The 7851-nt window shown below is 30.8% G+C and overlaps 1 non-coding gene across 1 annotated transcript; it reads right to left on the bottom strand.

Moving 5' to 3' along the window:
• Window positions 1-7391: 7391 nt before the first annotated feature.
• LOC111755892 (U6 spliceosomal RNA) lies at window positions 7392-7495 on the bottom strand. The gene has a single exon (XR_002790429.1). It is a non-coding gene; the product is annotated as a U6 spliceosomal RNA (small nuclear RNA).
• Window positions 7496-7851: the final 356 nt, after the last annotated feature.

The following is a 7851-nucleotide window of genomic DNA, read 5'->3' as shown; positions in this document are numbered from 1 at the left end:
AAAATAAATGGACTTCAAAGTTGGAAATTAAAATTTTACGATTGAAGTAGATGGTTCACCCTCACACATTATATGTACATAAATTATACATGTACTTCTTACCTCAGGTTGTAACATCAAAGTACCATATGCTGAATGGCTCATAAACAATAGAAACTTATTTCTCACAGGGAGAATCAAAGCACAAGATGAGTGTGGTGACATCACCAAGTTCTCTGGAGCACAGGATGAGTGACATTACCAAGTTCTCAGGAGGGCTGCCATCTAGGTGGCACACTATATTTTCATTATTTGCTTACATGTTCAAAAGAGACTGAGAGAAACTTTTAAAGTTTCCTAGTAAGGACATTGACTCCATGCCTGAAGATTAAGTAGTCATGATGAAAGCATTTCACACAGGACCTCTTCCTAAGGCCATCACATGGGAGATTAAGAATTCAACGTATGAACTGAGAAGAGGAGAAACAAACCTTCGGTCCAGTGTATTGCATATCAATATTTATAGATAGATAGATAGATAGATAGATAGATAGATAGATAGACAGATAGATAGACAGACATCAGAACTAGAGCTAGAGTTAGAGCCATAGCTAGAGCCAGATATAGACAAGAATATATAGATATAGATATATAGATATAGGTGTATGATGTAGATATATATGATAAATTATACTTGTCAGGTTGCAATTGTTCATTTACAGTTTAATTTTAGAAAGTTTACTTTTCTGAATGGGCTTATCCTTACCAGAGAAAAATAAAGCAAAATAAAACATGAATTAACATTTTAACCTGCATTTTGACTCAGAATTTCTGCCTAAAATAATGATGGCCTCATTATAGTGTATTTGTTAGCAAATGTAGCTTCTAAATATGCATCACGATGATCAAATACATGTTTTTAACAAATTGTCCCCTAGAGAAAATATAAGCAAATATCAGCCATGGGATAAGACACACTCTTTTGTTTAAAATTTGATGCCAGCTACGTCTTTGGTAGCAAATTCACAGCTTTTCTTTTCCTCTATTTTTGTAACAGGTGTCCATCAAAGTGACCACCCTCAGGGCTGTGCAGACCAAATGAGGTCATGTAAGAGAAGGGCTTAGAAAAAAAGCAACCATCACCCTAGAACTAAATGAAAGTCCAATTTCTGTGATGTAATAATTATTGAGATAAGTGGAACTTGGTTATTCATCTCTAATTTAGACACCGCCTCCTGCGCCCTGCTTTTTAATGTGAAGAATGTGATTGAGAACACTGAATGCCATATTCTCCTGAGAATCTGGAATAACACAGCAAACAGTGTTTACAGCTCTTGCTTGTTCAACATGATTTGCTGGTACTGAGTTTTTCAAATCACCAACAAGCCGCAATGTACATTTTATTTTTAACAAATTTGTTTTTTTCACTCCTCAACCCTGAACACCAAATGTGATCTAACTGTGTTAATTTAGTTTCAGAATGAATTTTAGCTGATGATATTTTTATAATAATGGAAGATTATAGCATCTCATAATTATCATTATAGCACAAAAAGAATTACGAAGTTGAAGTCATATGCTCTTTTTAAAGATAATCTTATTCTATGCCCAATATTTTGTATTAAAATAAGAAAAAAAAACATAAAAAATCCCAAGGAAATAAATATCCAGGAAACAATACAGCAATTTTTATCAAGAAAACTTAAGTTTATAGCATTTCTATTATATTTGTAATGGATATTCTCAAGCAAAAACCATCTGAATTGCTAACTATCATTCATAGCTTACAAAATAACCTCAAATTACTATACAAAAACAAAACAAAAATATTCTTAAATATTTTCATTATTAGACTCTTCAGCCTTTGTAAATTGGAAATCAAATGATATAATCTATATACTTAAAGAAACTCACTAAAACTATGTACTGAAAATTTATGTACAAAGAGAAATCTTATTTTTTCCTCATATAGTGCTTTTTCAAGGTTTAATTTTTTTTTTTTTTTTTTTGAACTGGTGATCGAACTCATGACCTCGCACCTGCCAGACAGATGCTTATGCTACTGAGCTAAATCCCCAATCGCTTCCGGGCTTAATTTCTAATACAGTGTGTATATTTCACAAACGTATCACTGTTTACTTTTTACCTCCCATTATAAGTCAAGTAATCCACCTGCTATTAATTGACCCTGTAATTATTTATTTGTTCTTTAGGTACATTTCTAAATTAACTTTAAGTTTCTTCATGGTGTAAATATTTGACATTATTATAATATTATTTATACCAATATTAAAATTATAGTCTTTCATATTAATCTCTTATACCGAATATTTTACCAGCTGTTCAAGTAATATCAGTCCATTTTTATTTATATTTATATTGAGACAGCCTTTTTTGTACATAATTTAGTAAATGAAATATAACTAAAATCTGACTTTCCTTTTAGTGAACAATTTAAATGAATTTTTATCTCTATTGCACTCTTTATTAAGTCACATTGCATTTTTCTATTTATAACTATTTTTATTTTGTATTATTTCTCATCAATTTTCTTCTGTTCTCTGTTTTCATTGTGTTTTAATTAGATTTAAAGTTAAAAATTAAAAGCTTTCCTAAAAAGAATAATACATTTTTATGTATCCTGGAATAGTACATCATTTATTAGTTTAATTAATTTATTTTATTGGTACATTTTAGAGATACATAATGACCACATTCATCATAGGGAATTTGTACCAGCATAACTTGATTATCTTTTTTTTAAAATTTCTTACCTTCTCTTCAAGCCTTTTTCCCCCACTTATTTACGAAAGCTTTGTATCCATTTTTTCTTTCTTATCCCTCTCTGTGACCTGGCTTATTAATTATAACATGCTATCAATATTTATCAACTTTATTATAAATTATAAGATTTCTTACATTTTAAAATCACAAAATGTATTTTTGTATGCCTTTTTTCTAATAAATTTTACATTTTAAAGTTGTAAAATTGTTTTAATCCACTTAGTGTTTGTTATTATAAAAATACTGACTTGTCTTAGTTACCACTTATTAATAATATATTTTGTAGTTAAAAGTGCTATACTTCTCTTTAATCTTTATTCTGCAAAATCATTCAACCATTTTAAGTAATTTGTATTTTTAAAAATAAATTTGAGGTTGCTTTTTGATTTCTGTAAAACTTGCCATTTGGATTTGAGTATATACACATAGGAATTACACTATGTAATTCCTGAAATAAACTGAAGCTATAATTTGTTTTCTGTAGTAAAAAACATCTAATAATAATAAATATCTCCAAACATATGACTATTAGTAAAGTTTCTTTTGCAACTGGAATTAAATCAAAGTAGCTTAAATCCTGGAGCTATAAAATTAAATGGGTTCAATACACATGAAAATAAAACCAATATATCAAAATTGATAGCATACAGAAATGATAATTAATGATTGCATGATGAGCACCTAAATGGAGAAATTTCTCTGAGATACAAGATTTAAATACATAAGAAAACAAAGAACATGGCTAACCCACAGCTGCAGGAAGGAAAGGAAAAGTATAGTTTTATTTATAGTGGAAATAAAGAGAATAGAGAAAAATCTTAAAAAGATAACCGAGATATGTGTTCTGTTTTTGAACAGATAAATACAATTGGTATAAGTTTAACTTTATGAAGAAAAGGAGAAGCATCAACTAATTAAAAGCAGAAACAACATGGGAAATATTACAAGTAATGGCACAAAATTAAATACAATTTTCTGAAATTCCTATGAATCGTTGAACACCAACAAGCTCAGTTAAAAATGAATGCATTTCTTTATTCACATCATTATTTATTGTAATTTGATTGTTGAAACTATATAATTTCTACATATTTATAAAATTTTCCATTTTCTTTTTAAAATTTTATTTTAAAGAATAAAATTAAACATAACAAAACAGATGAGAAGAAAACTATGTAATTAACACAAATTTCAAAGAAAGACAACCTGAGATCTCCACTGTCTATCATACTGTCTCTAGTTTTCTTCCAAATAGTTGTTCATATCTTCACATACTATGAATCCAAACAAAACAAACTAGTATAAAACTCATCAGAACAGGATGATCAAGGCATTATAGGTCCTCAAAACCAGACAATAGGGAAGTCAACAATGGCTAACATAACATCTCTCATTCTTTTCAATATAGCTGTTCATGCTCTCATGTATGTTGAAATTAAACAATACAAACTAAACAATACAGACTAAAATCACTCTGAACAAAGAATAATACTATTGCTAGATTTCCAGCATGATGGAATCATCACTGGGAATCTTAGTGTCTCTTTTCTTCAAAGTAGCTGTTCATTTCGTCATGGATTATATAATCAGTTCTCGTAAACTGGTTAGAAGTTCTACACATGTATGAGTCTCTACATGTATAACTATCATTTCTGTATTAGAGGGGAAAAAACAAAACAAATTCCTAGAAAAACACGAAACAAAAAATACAAATAAACAACAATAGCAAAGAGCCCAAACACTGACAATATAGACCTTCCAAAAAAGATAGTTGGAGCATAAGGAGGATTGTTATTTTACACAATGATCTTCAAGAGTTCCTCAGATCAGCATACAATAATATGCACAACTGTTCCAATCCTATGAATGTTAACTATTTTGTTCTAAGAACTTATAGAAATTGTAGCACAATCCTCTTAGCGATACTAAGTGTATTTATATAACTTTAGAAATTTTTTCTTTTCCCTTCCTTTTCCTTTTTCCTCATTTTCCCTGAGGTATTAACTTTTCTCCTTTTGGCAGATTCTTATCCTTTCACTGTATTTACTATTTTAGTATCTTATGTACTCTTACCATTTCTTACTCTAGGGGGACTATAGGGCATTTACACATGTGAGTTTGATTTATTTCACTTATGAGTATGCTCTTGAGTTACTTATAAATATTTCATCCATTTACTTATAAATATTTCAATGTGATCATTCTTTATAGCTGAGTACTACATTTTATAAAAACACCACATCTTTTTATCCAATCCTCAGTTTATGGACATTTGTTTCCAAGTTCTGACTATTACAAATTGTGCTGCTATAAACATGGATGCCCATATATCACTGTGGTATGATGCTTTCAGTTTCTGGGAATATGCCTAGGAGTGAAATACCTGGATCAGATGGGATCTCCAATCCCAGCATTCTGAGAAATCTCAAGACAGACTTCCACAATGGTTGCACCAGTCTACACTCCCACCAACAGTGAAGGAGAGTTCCTTTTTCCCCACAGCTTCTCCAGCATTTGTTGTTATTTTCTTTATCCTAATCATTCTTTCTGGAGTGAGATGGAATCTCAGTGTTGTTTTAATTTGCATTTCTCTAATGACTAATATTGATGAACTTTTTTTTTTTCATGTATCTATTTTAATTTGTATTTCTTCATCTGAGAACTGTTTATTCATTTCAGATGCCCATTTTTAGAAAGGCTCTTTGAATTTTGGGGATCTGATTTTTTAAAAATTCTTTATATGTTCTAGACAGAAGTTCTTTGTCTGAAGGACACTTCACTAAAATTTTTTTCAAAATTTGTGGGTTTTCTTTTCACTATGCTGGAGATTTCTTTCAACATTCAAAAACTCTTTAATAGGATGTGATCCCAGTTATTGATTCTAGGAAGTATTTCCTGTGAAGTTTGATTCTTGTTCGTGAATTCTCTATCTACCCGTATGTCTTCAAGATTTTTGCCTACTTTGTCTTCCAGAAGACTTAGTGTTTCTGTGTTTATAGTTAGATCTTTGATCCATTTAGTATTTAGTTTAGTACATGGTAATAGGCATGGTTCTAGTTTTAGTTTTCAGCATATGGAGAGCCAATTGTTCTAGCACCATTTATTAAACAGACTATCCTTCTTCCAGTTAACTTGTTTGTCCCTCTATCAAAGATAAGGTGGCTGATTGTGTTTGTAGTTGTAGTTGTATCTTCTAATCTAATCCATTCATCTTCTGGTTTGTTTTTATTCCATTATTATGCTGAATTTATTATGGTAGCTTTGTAGTATAACCTAAAGTTAGGGATTGTGTTCTCTCGTGCCTTTCTTTTGTTGCTTAGGATTGCCTTTGCTATTCTAGGTCATTTCTGGTTCCAGATGAATTTTAGGAGTGATTTCTCTAGATCTGTGAGGTATGCTACTGGTACTTTGATTGGGATTGAATTAAATCTGTGTAATAGTTTGGGAGAATAGCCATTTTCACAATATTTGCTCTTTCTATCTATGAACAAGGGATGTCTTTCCAATTTCTGAGGTCCTCTTCAATTTCTTTTTCAGGCTATTATAATTTTCCCTGAAAAGATCTTTTACTTCTTTTGTTAGATTGACTCCTAAGTATTCCATTTTTTTGGATGCTGTGGTGCAGAGTGTGGCTTCTCTTATTTCTCTCTTAGTGGTTTTGTTGTTAATAAATAGGAATGCTATTGATTTTTGAATGTTGACTTTGCATCCAGCTACATTATTGAATGAATTTATTGTATTTAGGAGTCTTTCAATGGAATTTTTCGTGTCTTCTATGTAGGAGAATCATGTCATCTGCAAATAATGATAATTTAATATCTTCTTTCCCTATCCTTTCTCCTTTTCTCTCTCTTTTTTAATTGCTCTGGCTAGTATTTCTAGCACTATGTTGAATAGGAATGGTGATAAAGTACATCTTTGTCTGGTTCCTGATTTCAGGGTAAAGGCTTTCTCTTTTTGGCTGTTTAATATGATGCTGGCTGTTGGTTTGTCCTAGATGGCTTTTATCATATTGAGATAAAGACCATCCATTCCAATTTTCTGTGAGGTTCTTGTCATGAATAAGTGTTGGACCTTATCAAAAGCTTTTTTTTTTTTTTTTTTTTTTTTTTTGCATCTATAGGAATGAACATGTGGTTCTCTATTGATATCATGGATTATATTTATTGATTTGTGTATGTTGAACCATCCCTGCATTCTTGGGGTAAATCTCACTTGGTTACATTGCATAAGTTTCTTGTTAATTTGCTGCATTCTGTTTGCCAATAACTTACTGAGAATTTTTGTATCTATCGTTCATTCGGGAGATTGGCTTGTAATTCTCTTTATTGATTGCGTCTTTCTCAGGTTTTGATGTTAGAATAATATTTGCTTCCAGGTTTGAGTTAGGGAGAATTGCTTACCTTTCAATTTTATTGAAGAGTGTGAAGAGTGTCGGCATTAAGTCTTCTTTGAATTTCTTGTAGAATTCCACAGTGAATCCATCTGGACCTGGTCTTTCTTTGTTGGTAAGGATGTAATTACATTTTCAATTTCATTAATTGAAATTGGGTTATTCCACAGTTTTGTATCTTGACCCACCTTTGGTAATTCAAATGTTTCTAGGAATCTGTCCATTTTTTCTTGTAAAAAATATGGAATGCTTCACAAATTTGCAAGTCATCTTTGGGCCATACTAATTAATCTTCTCTGTATCAATCAATTTTAGTATATGTGATGCCAAAGTGAGCACAACTTTTCCATTTTCTATCTGCTATTGACTTTTTTTTAAATTTCTCTTGTGAAGGAAATTTGGTGTGATTTTTTTTCATAAAGTTGTTAAACTAGGTTTACAGTCCTAACATGGTATATCTTTAAGAATATTCTCTTCTCAATTTTTAAATATGTCTTGCTGCTGTTAGGTTAAATGTTTTCTGTTCTCATGCCCATTTGTTCTTGATAAGATATTGAACTCTATGACCTCATGTTTGTGAGGTAGGTGCTGTGCCACTGAGCGACAGCCCTGGCCTGTCCCATTTATTCTTTAGTGTTCATATCTACTATTTTTTAGTGATTTTTCTTTCCAATTATTTTATTATTATGACAGTG

This window comes from Cavia porcellus, unplaced genomic scaffold, assembly GCF_034190915.1.
Source record: "Cavia porcellus strain 051 isolate PalLab524CR breed Dunkin Hartley unplaced genomic scaffold, mCavPor4.1 scaffold_11, whole genome shotgun sequence".
In the NCBI taxonomy this organism is placed as follows: domain Eukaryota; kingdom Metazoa; phylum Chordata; class Mammalia; order Rodentia; family Caviidae; genus Cavia; species Cavia porcellus.
This window is presented reverse-complemented; position numbering and strand designations above follow the sequence as displayed.